General features: G+C 42.2%; 1 protein-coding gene across 1 annotated transcript in view; it reads right to left on the bottom strand.

Annotated features, from left to right (window-relative positions):
* MET (MET proto-oncogene, receptor tyrosine kinase) overlaps nucleotides 1-13,948 on the bottom strand; it is a 131,502-nt gene extending 117,554 nt beyond the window's left edge. The window contains exon 1 of the mRNA XM_066591808.1: nucleotides 13,812-13,948. The gene's annotated coding sequence lies outside the window, so the exon portion shown is untranslated. The remainder of the gene's footprint in view (nucleotides 1-13,811) is intronic.
* Nucleotides 13,949-14,275: the final 327 nt, after the last annotated feature.

Raw genomic sequence — 14,275 nt, 5'->3', positions numbered from 1 at the left:
TTCACCTAAAATAGAAGAAACAAGTAAATGTAAATCTGTGAATATTCCTGTAAGCTTATGAAACAGTTCTGTTTTGTTCTTATCTGGGAAGACAGAGTGACATCCAATAACATTTCCATTTCAACATTGCAAATCCCCGTTGGATCTATAATGGTGATAATATTGGTTATCATCCATCATTCCCAGCAACATAAAAGCAACATCTTAAAAAACTTTTTAACATTTTGATAGGAAATGGCAACTCAGGGAGATGTTTACTAATGACTGTTTTTTGTTGTTGTATCTTCTTTTTATTAGAAACACTTTTCTATCCCAGTGAATGGTGAGGGCAATCTATGGGTATACTGTAGGAAGCTCAGACATCAAGCAAAAATCATGTGAACTGCCGTACATGTATGTCCTTGTTTCTCTTTATCTCATTTGTTTGTTTTTATTCAGAAGTATATCAGGCAACATTGATGTGCATTGGCCTCATTCAAGAAACTGTATAACTACCGTGTTTCCCCGAAAATAAGACAGTGTCTTATATTAATTTTTGTTCAAAAAGGTTTAACTTTTTACATGTATAGCTGCCTGGACACTATTCAAATTGACTTTTTTAATTAACTGTTAGCAGGGCTTAATTTTGGAGTAGGGCTTATATTTAAAGCATCCTCAAAAAGCCTGAAAAATCATTTTGCATCGTCAAAAATTCTGGAAAATCATACTATGTCTTATTTTCAGGGTATGTCTTACTTTCAGGGAAACAGGGTATTAATCTTGTACCATATTTATGTATATCTTTTAGCCTAAACAGATATACTTGATCAAAGAAAACTGCAATTTATATATATATGAGGGGCTTTATGCTGAACAAAGGCCACGTTTCAATTATGCCTAATTTGGCAATGTAAATGGAAGATACAACTAAAAAGTTTCCCTTCAGTCAAATAAAGGAAGTATCTATTTAATAAGATTGAATTTGGGTGGAATAACATTGTGTCTGTATGTAAGAGAAAGCAACAGGGGGTACCAGAGCTCCAACTAGAAAGGATCTGATTCAATATGACTTGTCAAGCTGGTAGCAACAATGTCTCATAGGAGACAGCAGCACAACATATCTGCATAAGAAAATCCCCTGCTGTTTCCTCTCATATAATCACAAGCGGCTCGACTGCATAAAATGAATTTTAATAAATGTCGTCCATTGTGAGATGCCGGCAGATTTCAAAATGTATCAGTACAGGTCAAAAACCTGAGGGAGAATTGATGGGAACGACATATCTGCAGAATTTCCAGGCATCACAGCACGATGATGTTGACATTAATATGACACAGGGAGCAAGCCTAGCACAGAGAAAACCGCTGAAGAAGAGACATTTATGCCTACATTATGTGCTGTTGAAAGGACAAATTAAAAATACTGTAAAGGCTTGGGCATAATGTCCTGCTTCACTTCAGACACAGAATGGTCCAGTGCTTTGGGTCCAGGAGACCGGGTCTGATTAGTAGCAATGGTAAATTCTGTCAACTGCTTAGTAGACTCTGTTCTTTCGTGGAAAACAAATACTGAGGGTTTAAAGGACATGATGGAGACAATGTTTGCTACATGTAGATGTATCATTTCATTTAAGAATTTCACAATTCAATTTTTAACACCATTTTTTATACATTTTTGGATGAGACCATACATCACTTTCACATGTGACAAACTCGCAGCAATGGAATACCTGCTGCAATTCCGTAAGAAATCCGCGGTGGTCAAACCCTCACCTAAATGATGTGGATTGGACAGTGTTCTCCAATTGTGGATCAGCTGCAGAATTTAACCCTTGTATTTCAAAGGCCTCCTTCACATGACCCATGCACACCGTATAATCGCATGAATGAAGATTTGACTCGATCGAGTCTCGACCTTTATTCGCGTATTTCAAGCCATTCACACGGGAAGCTGCTGTGTGAATGTTAAAAAAAATATACAGAAGTGATGGAAACCAGCAATCGGCTGAAATCATCGGAATCACCAATGATGCCTAATTAGGGCCAGCTGTCTTATTTTACCATTGTTGTAGGCTGGGTAATTCACTCCCCCTCCCTTTTTTACTCCTGTCTGCGGATGGCCGGGTCGGATCCCGCTGGGAGAATTCTCGCAGTGGGATGCAGACCCGTGCCCCTGCAGAGACCTGCAGCTCACCCGCTCCCAGGGTCTTCCATCTCTGCTCTGCGTCAGCTGCTGGTTAGCCGGCGCATGCGCAGAGCGGAGTCGGCCCATCAGTACTGACGTTTTTGTGAGGGCCTCTGCGAGACCCACACAGAAATCGAACATGCCGCAATTTATTTTCCATGTGTGTTTTCACACGGATGAATTGCAGCTGTGTACATAAGATTGCATTTTCTAATGTAATCCTATGTCAGCGGGCACGGGCGGAAATTCTGCAGGAAATCCCGCTGTGGAATTTCCGCCCATGTGCAGGGGGCCATAGAGTCTGTGGGAGCTTGCTGCGTATCACACCAAAATATAGGACAAGAGCTATCTTTTCATGTGGCATATAAAACCGGTGATTAAAAACGGTCACGTATGTACTATTTTTTCTGGTGTGCTTATTACAAAAAAAAAAAATCAGTCCCCTAATGAACCCATTGAAGTTCAATGCTTCGCATGGGCACGTTTCTGGGGCGATGTTTTGATGCGCCAAAGTACCTGCGTAAATATGGTCATCTCAATAAGCCCTAAATCTGTAGCATAAATAGCCAAGCTGTATTTTGAATCCACAAAGCTTTTCAAAAATTCAGCGGATTCATTGTGGAAAATTTCCACACCATGGCAAGGAAATCTTCTTTAACACCCCTCCACATGACTTGTACTGTAAACGCTGTGGAATTTCCGCAGAATTGTTGCGAGTTTTCCGTTGCAGAGGGCCTGCAGTTATATGTGTAGGTGGCCTTAATTTGCCATGTCTGAAGGTGGCCACTTTCTTGGATTTCCATTAAACAGTTTTTATGCAAAGTGCTAGATAAGGGGGTGAAAATAAAACACTTCCTTGTTCTTTGGGGTCACATGATATATTACATGATCGTCTCAGCCTGCCAGAAGCTCTGAAAAGAATCATACAAAGTAAAACGTAAGTCTGGCTGCACACGGACGGATTTGCATTGCGGAATCTAAAGCAAGTGTTCGCTTCCGGATTCCGCAGCAAATACCTGGCATAGCATGCTATGGAAAAGCGCTTTTTCTTGTACACAAGTGGAAATCAATTGTGATTTTCTGCTTGCGGAGGAAAAAAATTGTAGCATGCTCTATTTCAGTGCGGATTTCACACGGTCTGCTTCCATTGAACTCAATAGAAGCTGTCCAACCCGCAGCCTTGTAAAAACAACTGTACTACTGCGCATGTCCAACGCCTCGGTTTGCAGACCATCCACAGTACAGAAATAAATGACAGGTATGTGCAGATGCCAGCTGGGCACAGGGTCGGATTCTGCTGTGGGCTTCCGCATGTGGAATCCGACCCGGTCGTGTACAGCCAGCCTAAAGCTACTCAGTAACAAGAGAGTAGTTCTTATTACAGATTGGTTACATTGAAAAGAGTGATGAACATTGAAGTAGTTTAATTTTGGGGAGTGTATGTCACTGTTATTTATGTGCTGTATGACGCTATTACAACACTGTAAAAAGACAAACAATAGAAAACAGGATTAAGGCTTCTTTAGACGATCGTGATTTTGTCCCGTTTGCTGAGAATTACTGCCGCAAAATGGGGCGAAATAGTTTTGTTTCCACTAGCGTAGTTTTTCTGTGTACAAGAAAGATGGAAAAGGACCTATCTTACCACCTTTTTTTCAAACTCAAGCGCAGTAGTACAGAATTTGACTTGTTCACGCACTGATATGCTCCGTAGCGGTGAGTGTATTAGCGCATGCGCATGTCTGTTTAAGCCCTCGACAAAACATGATACATTTTGCTACGTAAGCAGGTGGGTCTTGGAGGGACTATCTGAATGCGAATAGAGGGATGTTATTTGTTCATACTTGTATAAGGCTAGCTCCATACTGCCTTATAAAATGTCCGTGTGGATTTGTGCCATGTATTTGCACAATGGGCATTGCGTATTTGAGCACGCATGTGTGCATTTTAATGAATTTTTTACATACACAAATCATGTGCATTTGCGCCTGCAAAAAAACATGCAACCATTCTCCCATTCATCACTATGGCTAATTAGTGTAATTAATTCCATTGGGTTGACCCGATGTTCACTAAGTGAACATAAAATTTTTGGAAAAATGGTTGTAAATGTTTTAAGAACTGTCGAGCTAAGGGTTTGGCTTGAACTGTTCGCCGCCCACAGCGGTATTATTGTATCTTGTCACCACCAGAAAACTAAGGGTTTAACAGGACTTGCATGGAGAAACGCCTCTGTCACACCCCTAGCTTCTGATTGGTAGACACGGTTTTGCAGGCGCTAACATAGAGGCTGACGTTGCAGCTGTACCCCGTGCTCTAGAGCTGAGATGCGGCCGCTGAGGGCTACTCGGCTCCCCAGTTGCCTCTCAGCAGTGTCAGCGCTGACATGTGGTGAATGGAGAGGAAGCAGGGAAGCGGAATAGCATCCCCTTTAACTGCGGAGCAAGGTTGAGTGCCAGCGGCGGCATGCAGTCACCGCAAGGCAGCAGTGCAGCACAATGCCGATGGCCAAGGAGACGCAGGAGCATTGGTAAACACCCGCTACAGCTGCGGGAAGGGGGCAGCCCAGTGCAGCACACCGACAATTGCAGGAAGTGGTCAGTGTCAGCTGCGGTGCAGCAGGGTAAACATCACCACGCTGCTAGGACCTTCCAGGACCTGGAAAATGTCTACCAATCGGGAGCTAGGGGTGTGACAGGGGCGTTCCTCCATGGAAGCTTTGTCAAACCCTTAACTTCCGGGTGGTGACAAGATACAATAATACCGCCCACAGCTTGGTCTTCCATGTTTTGGGGACATTCAAGTCAAACTAGTAAGCACTTGATATGAACGTTGCTTAGCAATGCCTGACTCTCCCTGAAGCACAACAGCGCCGCTAGACTTAATATAGGAACTTTGACCTTCACTGACACTCAATGTATCCAGCTTTTCAAACTGTATGATTTCCCCGCGGTGGTGAGGATGTCACAAATCTAATGACACCAAAATCATCCACCAAAGGTCACGCAAAGGGGTCAAAACCCTATATGCTTTTTTTAATATTAGAAATGTGCTATTTTCCTGCGAAAATGTGCAGGAAAATAAGAGCATGCTGCATTTTTCTCTTGCACAAACAAAATGTGTGCGTAAAATATGTGTTTGTGGATTAACCCATCGAAATCAATGGGTTCTTTCACTGCATGTTGTGCACGCAATACGCTGCACAAATATGTTTGTGTGAATAAGCCCTAAATATGCTATACTACACATACAAAATAGAACAGATACTTATCAAACAGCAAGATGTGTTGGAACAAGCTTTCTAATCTTAAATAACTTGGGAAGACAGTTACATATTTTGCAACAAGATCTTGATATTTTTCAACCAGTGCCCCAGTCTCAGATTGTTACTCTTTTACATAAACGTTACTTTAGCAGCCAAAACATATACCTTAGTTAAACAGTAACAGCAGGTGTGTCAGCCTTGCAAGCTTACTAGGAGGATTGTTCTGTTTCCCAAACCTTTGATCTGTAGGATAAAGTTGTAATCCACAGTGTGCTTTCTTTTCAAAGGACAGAAAACAGGCAGCCTTGGTGAACATTGTGCAAACGTGCTGGCAGTAAACACTTCCCTGCAGCTCATCATTAAGCACACAACTCATAAAAGCCAGTGCCGATAAAAAGTACTCGAAGAGGAGTTCTCACTAACAACGAATCAGGTCACTTCGTTTTCTGACCAGCACTAGAATCTGAACGGAACTTCTTCTCTGCAGCAGCATTAAGGCTCTTCCACGCTTGCGTTTTTCTTGTGATATTTTCACGCGATATCGCTGCGTTTTTTAACGCAAATGTCAATTAGACTTTCTAATGTTAAAAACATATCGCCTAAAAATCTCAAGTTTGTGCTTTGCAATTTTTTTGTGATGGCTCTTTAAAAGAGATGAGCGAGCATACTCGCTAAGGCAAACTACTCGAGCGAGTAGTGCCTTATGCGAGTACCTGCCCGCTCGTCTCTAAAGATTCGGGTGAGAGCGGTGAGTTGGGGGAGTGAGCAGGGCGGGAGAGAGTGAGAGAGAGATCTCCCCCCCCCCCCTTTCCTCCCCGCTCTCCCCCGCCGGCACCTGAATCTTTTGAGACAAGCGGGCACGTACTCGCATAAGGCACTACTCGCTTGAGTAGTTTGCCTTAGCAAGTATGCTCGCTCATCTCTAGTCTTTAACATTAGAAAGTTCTATTGACATTCGCGTTAAAAAAACGCAGCGATAACGTGTGAAAAAAACGCATGAGAAAAACGCAAGTATGTAAGACCCCTCAAGGACGTAAACAGACAAGCACATGCACAAACACACTCACCACTGCAAAATGTATTTGCGCATGAACAAGTCAAAATTCGTTTTTTAAATTTCCAACTATTGCGCGTGGCAAAAATAAAAGCAGAAACATAGCGCAGGACCTATCTTTTTGCACACTGAGCTCCACCTATTTTTGCCAATAAATTGGTGGAGGTGGCATAGAAGTTTACAAAATTCACAATTTTGAAGTAAAAAATGCCTTGTGCTAAAATTCTGCCTGAAGTAGGATAACAAATATTGGCCAATGTTCTTTAAACATAATTTGAGGTTTTTACAGCATTTTAGTATCATGTTTGCTCAGAACTTGCTATAATAGGCAAGAGAAAGGAGATAATCACTAGGTATCCCGTATTTACATTCTACACACAGTGACAAATCGGGCTTGGAATACATTCATACTAATAAGAATACGATACAAAACAGATGTCTCAGATACTGGGCAAACATTTATCTCCCCCGACAACAACAAACTAACATAAAGCACATATGAAGAACTCCTTGCACATGTCCATACATAAACTACCATATACAGTAAAATTAGATTACAGATCATATTTTCTACTCGGCTTCTGTTTTCCTCTGGCATTCGTATATAAGATTGGTGGTTTATATTTTAGAATAGTTATAGAGACCCTGTCATGTTATACCTGCAGTCCTATCTATGGGCAGCAGGCTACACTGCAGGGGGAGCTGGACAGATTGATATATAGTTTTGTGTAAAAAAAACCAGCATCATCTCTGTAATTCATTGATTGAAGTCATTGCTCTTTCTATACTTAGCATTCCAATGGGTGATCCTAATTAGTTATGGACACCTATCTCTGCACACATAAGCATACAGGGAAGACTGTCAATCACTAATTCCGACCACCCACTGGACTCCTAAGTATAGAAAAAAAGGATTTAAATCAATAAATTACAGATTATACAGAATCTTTCCATATAAAACCATATATCAATCTGCCCAGCTCCTCCTGCTCTATAACATGGTGCAGGGAGATTACGTAGCATTTTCATGGTGACAGGTTCCCTTTAATACAACATAAGCAATGTTGTGTCATAGATTATTTTACAGATTTGTAAAAGATTTGTAATTCCGCAAGCAGAAATTCTGCTGAATGGTCGGCAAAACTAGCTAAATCACTATAAATGCCTCACTTGAGACACTTGTCATTGTTTAACAGCGCAAGCCACTGTTAAACTTCCTCCCTCTCCCCTTTTCCGTCCGGCCCCCATAGAAGTCTATGGAGCCTCCTGCGTTGTGCCGTCAAAAGATAGGACAGGACCTATCTTTTGACGCGAAAGAAAGTCTTGCGTTGAATTAACGCGCCTATGTTCTGTCTTTTGCAGTGCAATTTTTTTCTTCAGGCGCATCAAAAAATCACTTGTCTGAAGGAACCAATAGGAAACCATTGGTTCTAATAGACGTGATTTTTCGACGCGCCGACTTTGCATCAAAATGTTGCTCGTGTGAAAGAGGTACAAGGGCCATTTCACACTAGCATTTTTGCTTACTATCAGTTTCGTCATGGGAACCGCAAAAAGGAAAGAAAACTTTTCAGTTTTTGTGCCCAGAGAAATGCACTTATACTCAAGACCTTCGGTTTCAATCCGATTCTCAATTGTCTGTCACCATTCCGATTTTCAGGGCTTATTTCAGGCGACCGTATATTGGCTCGGTTTTCATGCCGAGCCGATATACGGTGTCCTTGTCTGCAGGGGAGGGGGCGGATGGAAGAGCTAGGCACAGGAACTGAGCTCCCGCCCCTTGCTACTATTTGCAATGGGAGGGGTGGGGGTGGAGCTAAGCGCCAGTACTTAGCTCCGCCCCATCTCGCCTCCTACTGCAAATAGTGGAGAGGGGTGGAGAGGAGGCGGGAGCTCAGTTCCTGCCCCTGACTCTTCCATCCCCCCCCCCCCCTGCAGACAAGGACACCGTATATCGGCTCGAGGTGAAAACCGAGCCAATGTACGGTCGTCTGAAATAGCCCTAAGGTTGGAACAAAATCAGACTGTGCTTTTGTTTCCAGTTAAAAAAATAAGAGCAGAAACAGATCCTTTTTTTTTTACATTGCAGTCAATGAGAGACTGAAAAAAGTGCAAAGCAAGCAGTTTTCATCTGCTTCACTTTTTTTTTGTACAGTTCCGATTTTGTAAAACTAGATCCACCAAATATAAACTAGTGTGAACTCAGCCTGAGACAATTTTCCTAAATTTGATGCTTTTGTCATTTGTGTCAAATTTGTTATAAAGGCTTGAAAGGTAGTGAGCAGATCCATCTGTTATTTTATGATAGACAATTCAAATTATAGCAGTCAAGTAAAATGTTACCATACACAATCATGACATTTAAGGGCTTATTCCGAGGTGCGTATATCGGCCGGGTTGTCATGCCCGGCTGATATACGCTGTGTCTCTCTGAAGGGGGAGGAGGCGGGATGGGCCGGGAGCAGTGCACTGAGCTCCCGCCCCCTCTCTGCCCCTTGCCACTATTTGCGATAGGGGGTGGGGGGAACTTAGCACCGCCCCATCCTGCCCCTCCCATTGCAAATAGTGGTGAGGGGTGGAGAGGGGACAGGAGCTCAGTGCACTGCTCCTGGCCTGCCTTCTTCCCCTGCAGAGAGGGACAGCATATATTGGCCGGGCGTGAAAACCTGGCCGATATACGCACGTCGGAATAAGCCCTAATGCACAGATTAAATGATATCTTTAGGCCGAATGCCCATGGACGGATAATTACTGTGGGATTCACGGTTAGACACCCGCCACGAATCCTGCGGCAAAGCCGTCCATAGACATGCTATGTTAACAGATTCTCCACTGCCCACGAGTGGAAATCAACTGCGATTTTCCGCTCGCAGTGGAGAATTGCAGCATGTCCTGTTCATCGCAGAAGATAGCATGGATGGCTTCTATTGCAGTCAATGGAAGCCATCCATCCCGTGATATTCCGCGCTGTGAGCACAGCGGAAATATTGTCGGAAATCGTGTCACCGCCCAGCACGTTATGCGCTGCCCGGTCATGGGCATGAAGCTTTAGTGGGTATAAGGATTTTTAGGAATGTTGCAAGATTCAGCTTGCAGTAATATACAGTCTGTGTGATAACAATGCAGGTGTTTTTTTGTGTAATATGGAATGCCCACCGATCTTGGTGGTGAACGGAGTACTAGGGGGAAGAGGAGAATTTGTTAAATGACTAATTTAGGAATCATCTATTCTATGTTGTTATGAATTCCTGTGGCTAATGTGGAATGAGAATGTTCTAGTTAAATAAAATCTAAAATGAAATGGAATTAAGCATAAATTTATTTTTGATACCATCAAGTTATTAAATAAATGTTATCCAAAACAGACACAATATAACTTGCAGAAATATATTTATATATTTAGTTCCCAGTGCCATCAGTTTAATGTTCGTAAATAAAATAATCAAACATTAATATTAGCCAAGATGAGACCAAGCTGTAAGAGTCTTCTATTTTCATTACTTAAGTCAGTAATGACGGAAATCCGTCACGAACCAAACCTAATTATGTCAGCAGGTTTCTTATTAATTGAACATGTTAAACTGTCAGATAACAATATTCAAAAACTTTTACTCAATTTTTTTTTATTACAGGTTATGCAGTCCTAAGCTCTCACTCATGACCTGAAGGTTGCAGGCTCAATCCCTGAATGGTTCAGGTAGCTGGCTCAAGGTTGACTCAGCCTTCCATCCTTCCGAGGTAGGTAAATTGAGAACCCAAAGAAAATGCCAAAAATATGTCACAATGTAATGTCACTCTAGGAGTCAGTCACGACCTGAAGGTTGCTGGTTCAATTGCCGCTTGGTTCAGGTTGACTCAGCTTACCATCCTTCTGAGGTCAGTAAAATGAGTGCTGGGGGGTAAACATGACTGGGGAAGGCAATGGCAAACCACCCCGCAAAAACAGTCTGCTAAGAAAATAGAGGGTTCTCCTATTTTAGAATTCTTGGAACCACCTTCACTCAGAAAGTCCCTGCTTTACATAAGGTTATTCTGCCAATAAAGCATTGCTTCTATGAGGGCATGCGAATGTCAAATAGCGGAGTCCCCCATTTGGGCCCTACCTCTGTCCGAGAATGGAGAGCTACTCAGTGGGAGCAGCTCATATCCTGGCGCACCTTCTGCAGTCCTGTAATACTACATTTCCCCTGTAGTAGGCACTGCAGGGCAAATGTCAGGCTGGCAGCAGCTTTCCTTGGCTAACTCAGCTGTTTGCTAGAGAGCAGGACTGGGGACAATAAGCAGATGCCCCAAGCCCTGCATTTTCAAAGAAGTTGTGTATCTTGGCACAACCCCTTTAATATAAAATGTCCCGGAGTAAGATGCACCAAATATATTACGAGGCACATTCTTAATAAATCTGACACATCTTATGGCAGTTAGTGCCAGAGAAATCAGATCCAACTCAGCAATGAACTGGTGTAGATTTATACCATAACTCATGGCAGTTTCTGGCATAAACTGCTTTAAATTTGTCAGGTCATGGGAGGTCACAATCCTTCCGCTAAGCTACTTTTGAGGAAAGTGGCAAACATTGCATAAAACCTTTAAAAAAAAATTGTGCAAAAAAAAATCTGCGACAGTAACTTTATGATAACAAGAAGACTGGTGCAATTGCATTGGTAAATTGCCTACATAGTACTTGTCTGTTTATGCATCCGATCTATCCTGGGGACAGCAGATGATTAAAAGGGGCTTCCAGATCAGCTTTTCTAGGGGAATCTTCAAGGCACAACTAAAGAAGGTGAAGACCATTTCAGTCACACCTGTGTGCTGGAGTCTGAGGAGTCGCAAAGATTCCTTAACTCCAGATGAAGACACCAATCATAATAGTGGGGGCCTTGTTTTAGGGTTTTGTTTTATAGAGACCGAAAAACTTCAAGTTACACTACTGAGAATATGTGACTGGTTATAAAACATATCTATATTGGGAAAGTTCCTGTGATATGTGTGCACTGACCAACAGATATGTATTCCACTTGGAGATCCTCTTATTTAATATGTCTTTTTAGATTTGTTAAATTAGTAGGATCACGTGCAACACACATTTATGCCAAAGCATGATCAACTAGTACCTGATGCAGGTGAGAACCTTGCCTTAAGAGGTAACCTTTCCTGGCTGCAGTGGATGTGTTTTGCCAAATATACAGTTAATGTGTGCATTTTCTCCACCCCCTGGGAGGATCGGTATGGTGGCACTATTTAACTTTTTACCTTAAGCAGTAGAAATCCTAGAGCAAAGCCTGCACCTGAGTGTAGATGTCAGTGGACTGAAATGAGAGTGTTATATTCAGTTTTTACATCTCATCTATGGAGGAGAATATCATTGGTGGGGCCTTTTATATGGGAAGCCATTATTCTGCAACACACAGCAGAATTTGCTGCTCTGGAAATTTGCACCAAAATTCACATGGCTAAATGCCAATTCTGATGTGGAATTACCAGCAGAACTGAGACAATTTCTATTCCGCATCAAAATCCGCACATTTGGTGCAGAATTTTCTGCATGATGGCAAATGCCACTGCCAATTCTGTTCTGCATGACAGGTCCCTATGTGAGTTTCTTGTCCATTGACAACCTGTAGCTGTAGTCCTATGTAATGGGTTCTATATAGAAAGTTGACCCAGAGAACACCTTTAAAGTGGAACTTATTAAACTTTGTAATATAGTCATCTATCAAATTCTACTCCCATCCTCCACAGTCGAACTTTGTTGGTTATTGGCTCAGAGATTATTGTTGCAGCACAATACGTCACTGTGGATGAGACACCAACATGGCCATGACAAAAATAACAAACTGGTAGGGAATAACAGAAACCAATAGTGGGGTGCTAAAACACTGTTTCAAAAGTGCATATAATACAAAGTTTAGGATTTTCATTTTGGACAGCTTCTGGGGTTTTGATGGAAAACCTTTCAACCAGAAATGATGATTACAGAGCTATTTTCAGTGTGTGGTTAGGGCAGGGAGATTGTATATTTGAAAATGGCTGGAAATTGTGAACAATAACATGACTATACAGTAACAAAACTGTGACATTGATACATCTGTAGGTGGATTCAATATCAAGAATTCATCATTTTCATTTAGATAGAGGGAATATTATATAAACTATCAATAACAGAAAACAATGTGCAAAATATACAAGAATGTATGTATTATTTCTAGATGAGTGACAGACCTATGTAAGATGCAGCAAGCAGAATCTCATCATACACAATGTCACTTCTCCTAGCAGGGAGGCAGACACCTGCCTGAGCTCCTGCATATGATGCATGGCAATGACCATCTCTCAATACTGTGTCACAGAGACAGCAAAATGTAGCAATAATGTAGAATGTTATTTGCTCTAGGCTCAGCAAATCACAACAGTAATCAGAATCACTTCTAATTGTAGCCAGCAGATTCTGGAAAAACATTTAGGATAACATACAAGTAAATACTACTAATATTAGACAATATCCCCTATATTAGCATGAGATCTATCTATCTATCTATCTATCTATCTATCTATCTATCTATCTATCTATCTATCTATCTATCTATCTATCTATCTATCTATCTATCTATCTATCTATCTATCTATCTATCTATCATTAACTATATTTCAGCACATACATTGCACAACCTCCCCCACCTGCACAGTTGCAGCAGCCTGTCCTCTGCTCTCACTATATATTCACAGTAAACAATAGTATACAATCCCCACCATATAATGTGAATGGCAGTGTAGTGCCCACTCATGGTCTCCAGAAGACCACCCTGGCACAGCATGGCATCGGAATTCTTACTTCACACTCTTAATACCAGGAAATCTCCGTAATGACTTGAATACTCGGAATAATTCTCCCCATAGTAATATGATATCGCCTATTAACCCTAATATTACCAGGCTTGTCACTTCTTCCGCTGCCCATCAATGCAGATGAAAACATTACAGCTATTAGTAGTTGAGCACATTAATAAGAATTATGGGAAACCTTCACACAACACCAGTTTATAAGCAGAAAAACTTTTTCAAGTTCAGCTATGATCATTGACACATCACCATACACTGCGGCTGTGCCCTGTCTGCACCCAATTAGTGCCCATTCTATAGCCTGGCACATAGCTCTGATGAAAAGCATTCCCGGAGACCAGTCATCATGACTTATGTGGCAGTCATAAGCGACATATAATGCCAGCCCGGAGCAGAAGGGAGGAAGCATTCACTTCTATCACTACTAGGCACATGCGGAGCCTCTAGATAACGGGGACATGCAGCAAGTGACTTTCCATGTGTCTTACCTGGTGCCAGCTGTCTTGTGGAAGAAGTGGGGTGTAGCTCAGGGCACAGGATCCCACCTAGGCATCCACATGTGTAAGGTGCAGGGTTCACAGAGAGAGGAATAGTCAGCAGCATGGGCTCCTGTTCATGAGTCAGTCTGCTCAGGAATCTGTAGTGCAGGATGCAGCCAGGAGAGGGAGGGGGCTGCACATGACCCATTGGATGCCAGTCCCCAGCTCTCCACTCCTCCAGGGGTGTGAGAATGACACACAAGAGAGGTGGCTGAAGTCATACACATTCACAGGAATGTTACATGATATCCTGGAAGAGGATTTATAGAAATATGGCTTCTATAAACCCCTAATACACTCTGCAGTACAATCTGGTCCCTTGGCAGTGGTCTTAGGGCACCTGGCTGCAGGGGAGCTGGCACTTTAACGTTCTACGCTGCTTGTGGATAGTGAGCGCACACACATCACACTGT

This window comes from Eleutherodactylus coqui, chromosome 2, assembly GCF_035609145.1.
Source record: "Eleutherodactylus coqui strain aEleCoq1 chromosome 2, aEleCoq1.hap1, whole genome shotgun sequence".
In the NCBI taxonomy this organism is placed as follows: Eukaryota; Metazoa; Chordata; class Amphibia; order Anura; family Eleutherodactylidae; genus Eleutherodactylus; species Eleutherodactylus coqui.
The sequence above is the reverse complement of the archived record's forward strand: the minus strand, read 5'-3'. Positions and strand labels throughout refer to the sequence as shown.